Below are 14,067 nucleotides of genomic sequence, written 5' to 3'. Positions count from 1 at the left end.
GCACCCAAAGTTTTCTAACTCAGAGGTTAGAGTGTCACTCACTGAGGCACAGCTGCCACCTTGTATGGAAGTGAATGAAAGGGATGCTTTAATGGCTAAATAGTGATTAACCTTCCACTGATGGAAGTGCGGAATGGAACGGAACGGAACCCCGTAGGCGGTCATGTGTCACCTTTGGCATGTTTCCGGCAGTTCCTGCAGCCATACTGGTGCCAAACGTCGTGTCCTGCACTCCTTTGGACCCCACCAGAAAGGCCGAGAGGGGGGTTTTGACGACTGGGCAACTCTCAACCTCCATAAATTTGCCCAGGCATGCGCCATGGAGAGGTCACTCCACTGACCACCTCCAGGCGCGTATCCATTGTCTCTCGAGATAAGGAGGCCCAAAAGAAAAAGAAAAGATGGAAGTGCTATGTAGATGTTGCTTCACTTCTATGACACTACTGCTTAGTTGTTGGTTTTTACTGCTAAATCGGTCTTCAAGCATCATGCGCCATTCAGAAATCTAATGATTTCATTGGTTTAAGTGGCTGACTGAGCACAGCAAGGAAATCAACACTGCTATAGTTTGATTTAAAGACACACAGTAGCAATCTGAAGTACAAGGCTATAATCCACTTTTTGTGATATGAGTAGGCAAACACTGAATGCACTCAGATAGCATTCCTCAGGCCATTATTTTAACAGCACTGTTAGCCAATATATATTCAACAGGTTAATTACAAACATTTACCACCATTTCTTCTACAGTTTGATGGTATAAGAAACAAGCAAGTAGAGCTCAAAAATAATTAGAAGAGTTCCTTTTTAAGTAAATATCTTTGAGATTCACAGTTAGATGTGGAATTACGTAGAATTTTACAACCCAGAAATAGCCCATTCAGATCAACAGGTCCATGATGGTGCTTCTGCTCTACATGGACCTCCTTCCACCTTTCTTCATCTCACCCAGGCAGTGTAGTCCTTATATAAAACGCCATCTGAGTACATTGGTTGGAAAAGATGAAATGTGCCAGCCTGCCCGTGTCCCTAGCTTTGTCACCACTGCAGTCTTTCCTGCAACTGAGTTATGCTCATTTAGATCAGTTTCCTTTAACACCCACTAATGACTGTTTTTTATTATCCACTAACCAGTGTAGATACAGTTCACTGTGTTCAGTGAAGGCTGAGGTGTATTGTACTCATTGCAACCTCAGGCCAGTATGAGGCAGCTTCACAGAGCAGGGACTGAGTGATCACAGGACTCAAGGAGTGAGTGATCTTGGGCCTCAGAGAGTGAGCTCAGGCCTCAGAGAGTGAGTGAGCTCAGGCCTCAGAGAGTGAGTGAGCTCAGACCTCAGAGAGTGAGTGAGCTCAGGCCTCAGAGAGTGAGTGAGCTCAGGCCTCAGAGAGTGAGTGAGCTCAGGCCTTAGAGAGTGAGTGAGCTCGGGCCTCAGAGAGTGAGTGAGCTCAGGCCTCAGAGAAAGAGTGATCTCGGGCCTCAGAGAGTGAGTGATCTCAGACCTCAGAGAGTGAGTGATCTCGGGCCTCAGAGAATGAGTGATCTCAGGCCGCAGAGAGTGAGTGATCTCAGGCCTCAGAGAGTGAGTGATCTCGGGCCTCAGAGAGTGAGTGATCTCTGGTCAGATTGTCTTTCCTGTCCTGTTTTCTCTGTTTTATTTTTGTCTCTCATTCAATTCTCTTCCTTTTGTACACTATATTTCTTTATCCACAGATGCTATCAGACCTGCTGTGTATTCCCAGCATTTTCTGTTTCTATCCTTGCTCCTCTTTGTTCTCCCTGTGCCAATTCTGTTCATTGGAGGAGCCGCAAAGCAGTGCGGCCCGGTCTATCTCTGAAACCCACTCCTGATCTCTCTTCCTAGTAATGTATAACTTCACTTTAGCGAATTGAGTGAAACAAATGGGTCCATTGACCCAAAACTTTGAAGGGTTTGTATTTAAGAAACACCTCATCCATGCAGAAATACATGTTTAGTGCGCAAGCCTCTTTGAATGATGTCTGCATCCCCGTTTTACTATAATATTGACAGGTGTCTGTATTGGAGATGACAGGCTGTTGGTGGTGTTGCAAAGATTTCATTACGCGGTAATCAGAGCTTTGTGCCCATGACTCTCGCAATGGTAATTGGACAAATTTTTTATGTATGAGTTACAGGCATTTTCTGAATTTGAAGCTAGATGTTTATTTAATGCATTTATGCATGAAAGGAGATAAAAATGCAAAACTAGTCAAAGTATGAAGTTAAGGAGGCGGAGACAGAAACAAAACAAAAGAGAGAAAGATTCCAGGTGGGAAGTTAGTGAGTCGACACTAGCCCCCAACTCAGCATAAGACCTCTTGTTAATCTCTGGGCAGGTTAGCCATGGTTTTCAATCTGAGGGGAATACTTGGGCTGAGGTCCCTGAAGCTCAGTCAATTTCCCACTTTCTAACAATGTGTCCTGATATTTTGTGCGTGAGCAGGTGGGTGGCAAGGATGTTGGAGTGATTCACACTCAGTCGAATCTGTAACACTAATTATAGCCCTGGTGACGCCTGGAAGTTTTAAAGTTTTGCAACCATGAAACCTGTCGGGATTTTTTTTTATTGATACAGCAGTGAAACAGGCCCTTCGGCCCACCGAGTCTGTGCCGGCCATCAACCACCCATTTATACTAATCCTACATTAATCCTATATTCCTACCACATCCCCACAATTCCCCTACCACCTACCTATACTAGGGGCAATTTATAATGGCCAATTTACCTACCAACCTGCAAGTCTTTGGCTGTGGGAGGAAACCGGACCACCCGGCAAAAACCCATGCCGTCACAGGGAGAACTTGCAAACTCCGCACAGACAGTACCCAGAATTGAACCCAGGTCGCTGGAGCTGTGAGGCTGCAGTGCTAATCACTGCGCCACTGTTCCACCCAAATCTTTGCACTTTTATGTTGGTTATAGTTTTCAGTCATAGATTTCCCAGCTAACTAAAGCTGAAGGATACCATCAATTACTATATCTTCAGCAGGACTTAGCTACCTCGATCATAGCATTGAATAGAGTTCCTCTACATCGCCAGTGTATGGATCCATGCCCCATTCCAACCCATAACCCTTGAATCACTTCCCCAGAATGCCTCTATCTCCATCGTGACCCTTTCTAGGCTATTGGTGCTTTTTTTTGGTGCTATTCTTTCAATTCAGTCCTGTCTGTCTCCTTCTTTCCCAATATACTTTAACTCTTCCACTGCTAATAATATGTAACGTCTTTCATTTGCATATATTAACATGAATAAAGGCCACAGTGAGTAACTCCAACTGATTGCATGGCTGAACTAAGCAACAGGTCCTTTTTCTCTAGTTACCAGTCCATCACTTCATCTAAGTGGTTATTCCCCATGTGTGAACTTAGACATTGAGTGTCAGCAATGACATCACAACTCAGGCCTATTCTATCCGAACCAGACTTCACACGTGTTTTCCAACGAGGATGCAGATTAAGGGCAGCAACTCTGGCCAATTTTTTATTAGTCTCCCTGGACCAAACTGATCACAGTTATACTATTCCTGGAGCCTAGGACAGATAACTGAACACAGCCAGGCACTGACTTCTACCTGTCTAACCTGTGTTTTATTTATTTAGAGACACAGCACTGAAACAGGCCCTTTGGCCCACCGAGTCTGTGCTGACCAACAACCACCCATTTATACTAATCCTACATTAACCCCATATTCTCTACCACATCCCCACCATTCTCCTATCACCTACATACACTAGGGGCAATTTACAATGGCCAATTTACCGATCAACCTGCAAGGCTTTGGCTGTGAGAGGAAACCGGAGCACCCAGCAAAAACCCACACAGTCACAGGGAGAACTTGCAAACTCCACACAGGCAGTACCCAGAATTTTATTTTTTTTTATTTTAGAGATATAGCACTGAAACAGGCCGTTCGGCCCACCGAGTCTGTGCCGACCATCAACCACCCACTTATACTAATCCTACACTAATCCCATATTCCTACCACATCCCCACCTGTCCCTATATTTTCCCTACCACCTACCTATACCAGGGGCAATTTCTAATGGCCAACTTACCTATCAACTTGCAAGTCTTTGGCACGTGGGAGGAAACCCACGCAGACACAGGGAGAACTTGCAAACTCCACACAGGCAGTACCCGGAATTGAACCCAGATTGCTGGAGCTGTGAGGCTGCAGTGCTAACCACTGTGCCACCTGCAAGTGTTGCTCAATTACTTGCTACCATAACCAGTCGAATCATCCAAGGAACATTATTGGAGTGCACAACATACCCTGCTGTGGTGGTATGTGAAGGATTTACTGCATATATAAAGAAAAAAAGAAACATTTGCATTTTTATCATGCTCACAAAGTCAGGATGCCAATGCAGTACTTTTGAAGTGTTGTCATTGTTGTAATGTAGGGAATGCAGCAGCCAATTTGTGCACAGCAAGCTCCCACCAACAGCAATATGAAAATGACCAGATGATGTGCTTTTTGATGATGGTGGTTGGAGGAGAAACATTGGCGCGAACATGTGGAAAGAAGTCACCTGTTCTTCATGGAGTCTTTTACATCCACCTGAGAGGGCAGACGCTCCATTGATTTAACATCTAATCTGACAGACACACCCAACAGTGCAGCATTGCCTCGGTACTGCACTGGAATGTCAGCCTTGATTTTGTGCTCAAGTCTCTGGAGTGGGTCTTGAATGCACAACCTTCTGGCTCAGAGGCAAGACTACTGCCCACTGATAACTACCCACTGTGCCTTGGAGTCCATTTTAATATCTTTGTGAATCACAGAAGCCTTGCAGTGCTCTGCACTTGTCCGTTCAGTGATGCTATAGCGGTGATTAGTGTAAGTTTAATACTGCTAGAGACTGTACTAGACGTCTTATAAAAATTATAGATGGTAGAGTAAGCATAGGACTATAATTATACAGAATTATACATTAGTCAGCACTGGCCTTCCAGTATTCTGTATACCACATTATAAGGGGCACTGTCTATTGCTAAAAATAATTTCCAATTTTTCTATTTCGAGAGAGAGAAGAGCAACTTAGAATAATATGAACAGTTCTGGTTTCCATATTACAAAAAGGATATAGAGGCACTGGAGAAGAGCCATGTTTATGCTACGTTTGTCTACATAACAGTAACTGCACATCAAAGGTATTTAATTGCTTTGCAAGTGCTTTGGGATGTACTGAGGACATGATAGGGTGCTATATGAATGAAAGGAAAGAACAGTACAAGAGTCATTTGTGACCTGACGTGGTAAGTGCAACAGGCTTGGGAAGAACAGATGCCTTTGGACCTCTAGTTCTCAAAGCTCCCCATCACTGGGGTTTTCCTCCCTCCTGTCTAGGTCTGTTTTAGACTAACTGATAGAGAAAGCAATTGCTCTGATTAGTCAACATCATTGTATCATGTGATGACCAGTATTGTAGAAGGTGAACTAGATGGTCCTTCATCTTTTTTTATACAGCAATTCCTATGTTCCAATATTCCATGTTCTTCTGAAAGGATGCTCATCCCAGATACCCAGTGAGTTTTAATCAAATTAAAAGAGCAGAATTCTGACAGCAGAAGAAATGGGGACAAACTTTCAATTTATTAGTTCAGATGAAACATTCTATATCCTACATAAAGTATAAACTCACATTGGACAATTACCACTTAAGGTAGGTGTCCTACTCTGCACTGAGCATCATGCTGCTCCCCTGCTCAGTGTGTAAATTAGTTTCCATATCAATAAATATTGCATTCGCAAACAGCTCTATTAACTCTGCCATCTGTACAGTTAGACGGGAAGGCAAAGAACAAGAGAAAATAAACTCAGCTCAGTACAGAGAAGGATTCAGAAGACAGCCATCATTGCATATAATATTTCCAAACCACCATTAATAGATTTCGTTCTGATTTAATCGGTAGTCACGCAGTGGATCAGATTTAAATCATTTCATTCATTTGACAAAGGCGCATGAAGTGGCTCCTTACAATCACACTCATAAAATGCATGGTGAATCTGTGGATAAACCAGTTGACACTAAACCTGCACTGAGGCACAATCCAATTTTCTCCGCTCATGTATATTTTGCTCAGATGGAGTCTAGTGACTTGCTGGATGCTAAATGCCCTTTGCAAGGTCTCAAATTGTAGGTTTGTTTTTTGTCATATAACAAATACAAGGAAATGGATTGCCTGTGTTTAAAGAGGCACTCTTTAACCCTCTGAAAACCTAACTGGAAAACTTTGTATCAAGTTAAATTTACAGTGATGTTGTCCTATTTTCACACTCTTCCCTTAGAGAACAGTGTGCAGTAACGGAAGGATTCTCAGGCTGGTAGGCTGCAAAGTGAATACTTGCTCTATGACCGGAATCATCGTTATCCCAGGCAATAGTCATGTATGGCGGGAGAGGTTTATGGGCTCCCACAACACATATGATGAAGGGTGGACAACCTACATTCACTGGCCGCAAGTATCCCGCTGAATCTCAAACCAGGATTCAGAGCCGGAGCTCTGGTCTTCACTTGCTGGGACTGTCTGGAGTGGGCTTCAAATCCTGCAGCTTCTAATTTAAGAGGTGGAAGTGTTACCACTTCACCAACAATCTAGTTTAGATTGATCATTGTTTCTTCTTCGAAGTTACTCTTCTATTTTCACGGTTCCCTTTATTTGGGGCACACACCGACTACTAAAGGTGGTCTAAAATAGTGGAGGGACAGCACGTAAGAGCAACCAGAAGGTAGATATTCATGTGGTTCTTCTGCTGATCACCTCTCCTTCCAATGGGAGATGCCTGGTTTCAGCAACCCACAGCCCTGAGCATCAGATTTAAATATCAAGTTTGCCAGTAATTCCCAGGTCATTTGGCCCTTGAGCCCATTCCTTCCACAGACTGGTGGCCTGCCCCAGTACTAGAGAACTCCATAGACTCCAGTACTGGAGAAACTCCATAAGCCCAAGTACTGGAAAGACTCCACAGACCCCAGTACTGGAGAGACACAATGGACCCCAGTACTGGAGAGACTCCATGGACCCCAGTATTGGAGAGGTTCCATGGACCCCCGTACGGGAGAGACACCACAAGCCCAAGTATTGGAGAGACTCCAAGGACCCCAGTACTGGAAAGGCTCCACGGACCCCAGTACTGGAGAGGCTCCATGGACCCCAGTATTGGAGAGACGCCACAAGCCCAAGTACTGGAGAGACTCCACAAGCCCGGGTACTGGAGAGACTCCAAGGACCCCAGTACTGGAGAGACGCCACAAGCCCGGGTACTGGAGAGACTTCATGGACACCAGTACTGGAGAAGTTCCACGGACCCCAGTACTGGAGAGACTCCACAAGCCCGAGTACTGGAGAAGCTCCATGGACTCCAGTACTAGAGAGACTCCACAAGCTCAAGTACTGGAGAGACTCCACGGACACCAGTACCGGAGAAGCTCCACGGACCCCAGTACTGGAGAGGCTCCACAGACCCCAGTACTGGAGAGATGCCACAAGTCAAGTACTGGAGAGACTCATGAACTCGAGTACTGGATAGACACCACAAGGCCCCGTACTAGAGATATTCGAGTACGAGAGAGCCTCCATGGACCCCTGTACTAAAGAGACTCCAGGGACCCCAGTACTGCAGAGAATCTACAAGCCCCAGTACTGGAGAGATGCCACAAGCCTGAGTACTGGAGAGGCTCCACGGAACCCAGTACTGGAGAGACTCCACGGACCCCAGTACTGGAGAGGCTCCACGGACCCCAGTACTGGAGAGACTCCACAGACTCCAGTACTGGAGAGACTCCACGGACCCCGGTACTGGAGAGACTCCATGGACCCCGATACTGGAGAGGCTCCATGGACCCCAGTACTGGAGAGACTCCATGGACTCCAGTACTGGAGAACTACCACGGACCCCAGTACTGGAGAGACTCCATGGACCCCGGTTCTGGAGAGACTCCACAAGCCCAAGTACTGGAGCGACTCCACGGACATCAGTACTAGAGAAGCTCCACGGACCCCAGTACTGGAGAGATGCCACAAGCCCAAGCACTGGAGAGAATCCATGGACCCCAGTACTGGAGAGGCTCCATGGACCCCAGTACTGGAGAAGTTCCAGGGATCCCAGTACTGGAGAGGCTCCACGGAACCCCGTACGGGAGAGACTCCACAAGACCGAGTACTGGAGACACTCCACAAGTTCCAGTACTAGAGAGACTCCACAAGCCCAAGTACTGGAGCGACTCCACGGACACCAGTACTGGAGAGGCTCCACAAGACCGAGTACTGGAGACACTCCACAAGTCCCAGTACTAGAGAGACTCCACAGGCCCAAGTACCGGAGCGACTCCACGGACCCCAGTACTGGAGAGGCTCCACAAGACCGAGTACTGGAGACACTCCACAATTCCCAGAACTAGAGAGACTCCACAAGCCCAAGTACTGGAGCAACTCCACGGACCCCAGTACTGGAAAAGCTCCACAGACACCAGTACTGGAGAGATGCCACAAGCCCAAGTACTGGAGAGACTCCATGAACCCCAATACTGGAGGGCCAACACAAGCCCCCGTACTGGAGAGATCCCAGTACTAGAGAGACTCCACGGACCCCTGTACTAGAGAGACTCCAGGGACCCCTGTACTAGACAGACTCCAGGGACCCCAGTACTGCAGAGACTCTACAAGCCCCAGTATTGGAGTGATGCCACAAGCCCGAGTACTGGAGAGGCTCCACGGACCCCAGTACTGGAGAGACTCCATGGACCCCAGTACTGGAGAGGCTCCACGGACCCCGGTACTGGAGAGGCTCCACGGACCCCAGTACTGGAGAGACTCCACGGACCCCAGTACTGGAGAGGCTCCAGAGACTCCAGTACTGGAGAGGCTCCATGGACCCCGCTACTGGAGAGACCCCACGGATTCCAGTACTGGAGAGACTCCATGGACCCCAGTACTGGAGAGACTCCAAGGACCCAAGTACTGGAGTGGCTCCACAAGCTCCAGTACTAGAGAGACTCCACGGACCCCAGTACTGGAGAGACTCCACAAGCCCGAGTACTGGAGAGACTCCTCGGACACCAGTACTGGAGAGGTTCCACGGACCCCCGTACTGGAGACACTCCACAAGCCTCAGTACTAGACAGACTCCACAAGCCCAAGTACTGGAGCGACTCCACGGACCCCAGTACTGGAGAGACTCCACAAGACCGAGTACTGGAGACACTCCACAATTCCCAGAACTAGAGAGACTCCACAAGCCCAAGTACTGGAGCGACTCCACGGACCCCAGTACTGGAAAGGCTCCACAGACACCAGTACTGGAGAGATGCCACAAGCCCAAGTACTGGAGAGACTCCATGAACCCCAATACTGGAGGGCCAACACAAGCCCCCGTACTGGAGAGATCCCAGTACTAGGGAGACTCCACGGACCCCTGTACTAGAGAGACTCCAGGGACCCCTGTACTAGAGAGACTCCAGGGACCCCAGTACTGCAGAGACTCTACAAGCCCCAGTATTGGAGAGATGCCACATGCCCGAGTACTGGAGAGGCTCCACGGACCCCAGTACTGGAGAGACTCCACGGACCCCAGTACTGGAGAGGCTCCACGAGACCCAGTACTGGAGAGACTCCAGAGACTCCAGTACTGGAGAGGCTCCATGGACCCCGCTACTGGAGAGACCCCACGGATTCCAGTACTGGAGAGACTCCATGGACCCCAGTACTGGAGAGACTCCAAGGACCCAAGTACTGGAGTGGTTCCACAAGCTCCAGTACTAGAGAGACTCCACGGACCCCAGTACTGGAGGGGTTCCATGGACCCCCGTACTGGAGACACTCCACAAGCCCAAGTACTAGAGAGACTCCACAAGCCCAAGTACTGGAGCGACTCCACGGACCCCAGTACTGGAGAGACTTCACAAGACCGAGTACTGGAGACACTCCACAATTCCCAGAACTAGAGAGACTCCACAAGCCTAAGTACTGGAGCGACTCCACGGACCCCAGTACTGGAGAGACTCCACAAGACCGAGTACTGGAGACACTCCACAATTCCCAGAACTAGAGAGACTCCACAAGCCCAAGTACTGGAGCGACTCCACGGACCCCAGTACTGGAGAGCCAACACAAGCCCCCGTACTGGAGAGATCCCAGCACTAGAGAGACTCCACGGACCCCTGTACTAGAGAGACTCCAGGGACCCCTGTACTAGAGAGACTCCAGGGACCCCAGTACTGCAGAGACTCTACAAGCCCCAGTATTGGAGTGATGCCACAAGCCCGAGTACTGGAGAGGCTCCACGGACCCCAGTACTGGAGAGACTCCATGAACCCCAATACTGGAGGGCCAACACAAGCCCCCGTACTGGAGAGATCCCAGTACTAGAGAGACTCCAGGGACCCCAGTACTGGAGAGATGCCACAAGTCAAGTACTGGAGAGACTCATGAACTCGAGTACTGGATAGACACCACAAGGCCCCGTACTAGAGATATTCGAGTACGAGAGAGCCTCCATGGACCCCTGTACTAAAGAGACTCCAGGGACCCCAGTACTGCAGAGAATCTACAAGCCCCAGTACTGGAGAGATGCCACAAGCCTGAGTACTGGAGAGGCTCCACGGAACCCAGTACTGGAGAGACTCCACAGACTCCAGTACTGGAGAGACTCCACGGACCCCGGTACTGGAGAGACTCCATGGACCCCGATACTGGAGAGGCTCCATGGACCCCAGTACTGGAGAACCACCACGGACCCCAGTACTGGAGAGACTCCATGGACCCCGGTTCTGGAGAGACTCCACAAGCCCAAGTACTGGAGCGACTCCACGGACATCAGTACTGGAGAAGCTCCACGGACCCCAGTACTGGAGAGATGCCACAAGCCCAAGCACTGGAGAGAATCCATGGAGCCCAGTACTGGAGAGGCTCCATGGACCCCAGTACTGGAGAAGTTCCAGGGATCCCAGTACTGGAGAGGCTCCACGGAACCCCGTACGGGAGAGACTCCACAAGACCGAGTACTGGAGACACTCCACAAGTTCCAGTACTAGAGAGACTCCACAAGCCCAAGTACTGGAGCGACTCCACGGACACCAGTACTGGAGAGGCTCCACAAGACCGAGTACTGGAGACACTCCACAAGTCCCAGTACTAGAGAGACTCCACAAGCCCAAGTACCGGAGCGACTCCACGGACCATAGTACTGGAGAGGCTCCACAAGACCGAGTACTGGAGACACTCCACAATTCCCAGAACTAGAGAGACTCCACAAGCCCAAGTACTGGAGCGACTCCACGGACCCCAGTACTGGAAAGGCTCCACAGACACCAGTACTGGAGAGATGCCACAAGCCCAAGTACTGGAGAGACTCCATGAACCCCAATACTGGAGAGCCAACACAAGCCCCCGTACTGGAGAGATCCCAGCACTAGAGAGACTCCACGGACCCCTGTACTAGAGAGACTCCAGGGACCCCTGTACTAGAGAGACTCCAGGGACCCCAGTACTGCAGAGACACTACAAGCCCCAGTATTGGAGTGATGCCACAAGCCCGAGTACTGGAGAGGCTCCACGGACCCCAGTACTGGAGAGACTCCATGGACCCCAGTACTGGAGAGGCTCCACGGACCCCGGTACTGGAGAGGCTCCACGGACCCCAGTACTGGAGAGACTCCACGGACCCCAGTACTGGAGAGGCTCCAGAGACTCCAGTACTGGAGAGGCTCCATGGACCCCGCTACTGGAGAGACCCCACGGATTCCAGTACTGGAGAGACTCCATGGACCCCAGTACTGGAGAGACTCCAAGGACCCAAGTACTGGAGTGGCTCCACAAGCTCCAGTACTAGAGAGACTCCACGGACCCCAGTACTGGAGAGACTCCACAAGCTCGAGTACTGGAGAGACTCCTCGGACACCAGTACTGGAGAGGTTCCACGGACCCCCGTACTGGAGACACTCCACAAGCCTCAGTACTAGACAGACTCCACAAGCCCAAGTACTGGAGCGACTCCACGGACCCCAGTACTGGAGAGACTCCACAAGACCGAGTTTTGGAGACACTCCACAATTCCCAGAACTAGAGAGACTCCACAAGCCCAAGTACTGGAGCGACTCCACGGACCCCAGTACTGGAGTGGCTCCACAGACACCAGTACTGGAGAGATGCCACAAGCCCAAGTACTGGAGAGACTCCATGAACCCCAATACTGGAGGGCCAACACAAGCCCCCGTACTGGAGAGATCCCAGTACTAGAGAGACTCCACGGACCCCTGTACTAGAGAGACTCCAGGGACCCCTGTACTAGAGAGACTCCAGGGGCCCCAGTACTGCAGAGACTCTACAAGCCCCAGTATTGGAGAGATGCCACATGCCCGAGTACTGGAGAGGCTCCACGGACCCCAGTACTGGAGAGACTCCACGGACCCCAGTACTGGAGAGGCTCCACGAGACCCAGTACTGGAGAGACTCCAGAGACTCCAGTACTGGAGAGGCTCCATGGACCCCGCTACTGGAGAGACCCCACGGATTCCAGTACTGGAGAGACTCCATGGACCCCAGTACTGGAGAGACTCCAAGGACCCAAGTACTGGAGTGGTTCCACAAGCTCCAGTACTAGAGAGACTCCACGGACCCCAGTACTGGAGAGACTCCACAAGCCCGAGTACTGGAGAGACTCCTCGGACACCAGTACTGGAGGGGTTCCACGGACCCCCATACTGGAGACACTCCACAAGCCCAAGTACCAGAGAGACTCCACAAGCCCAAGTACTGGAGCGACTCCACGGACCCCAGTACTGGAGAGACTTCACAAGACCGAGTACTGGAGACACTCCACAATTCCCAGAACTAGAGAGACTCCACAAGCCTAAGTACTGGAGCGACTCCACGGACCCCAGTACTGGAGAGACTCCACAAGACCGAGTACTGGAGACACTCCACAATTCCCAGAACTAGAGAGACTCCACAAGCCCAAGTACTGGAGCGACTCCACGGACCCCAGTACTGGAGAGCCAACACAAGCCCCCGTACTGGAGAGATCCCAGCACTAGAGAGACTCCACGGACCCCTGTACTAGAGAGACTCCAGGGACCCCTGTACTAGAGAGACTCCAGGGACCCCAGTACTGCAGAGACTCTACAAGCCCCAGTATTGGAGTGATGCCACAAGCCCGAGTACTGGAGAGGCTCCACGGACCCCAGTACTGGAGAGACTCCATGAACCCCAATACTGGAGGGCCAACACAAGCCCCCGTACTGGAGAGATCCCAGTACTAGAGAGACTCCACGGACCCCTGTACTAGAGAGACTCCAGGGACCCCTGTACTCGAGAGACTCCAGGGACCCCAGTACTGCAGAGACTCTACAAGCCCCAGTATTGGAGAGATGCCACAAGCCCGAGTACTGGAGAGGCTCCACGGACCCCAGTACTGGAGAGACTCCATGGACCCCAGTACTGGAGAGGCTCCACGGACCCCGGTACTGGAGAGGCTGCACGGACCCCAGTACTGGAGAGACTCCACGGACCCCAGTACTGGAGAGGCTCCAGAGACTCCAGTACTGGAGAGGCTCCATGGACCCCGCTACTGGAGAGACCCCACGGATTCCAGTACTGGAGAGACTCCATGGACCCCAGTACTGGAGAGACTCCAAGGACCCAAGTACTGGAGTGGCTCCACAAGCTCCAGTACTAGAGAGACTCCACGGACCCCAGTACTGGAGAGACTCCACAAGCCCGAGTACTGGAGAGACTCCTCGGACACCAGTACTGGAGAGGTTCCACGGACCCCCGTACTGGAGACACTCCACAAGCCTCAGTACTAGACAGACTCCACAAGCCCAAGTACTGGAGCGACTCCACGGACCCCAGTACTGGAGAGACTCCACAAGACCGAGTACTGGAGACACTCCACAATTCCCAGAACTAGAGAGACTCCACAAGCCCAAGTACTGGAGCGACTCCACGGACCCCAGTACTGGAGTGGCTCCACAGACACCAGTACTGGAGAGATGCCACAAGCCCAAGTACTGGAGAGACTCCATGAACCCCAATAC

Source organism: Heterodontus francisci, chromosome 19 (genome assembly GCF_036365525.1).
Source record: "Heterodontus francisci isolate sHetFra1 chromosome 19, sHetFra1.hap1, whole genome shotgun sequence".
In the NCBI taxonomy this organism is placed as follows: Eukaryota; Metazoa; Chordata; class Chondrichthyes; order Heterodontiformes; family Heterodontidae; genus Heterodontus; species Heterodontus francisci.
This window is presented reverse-complemented; position numbering follows the sequence as displayed.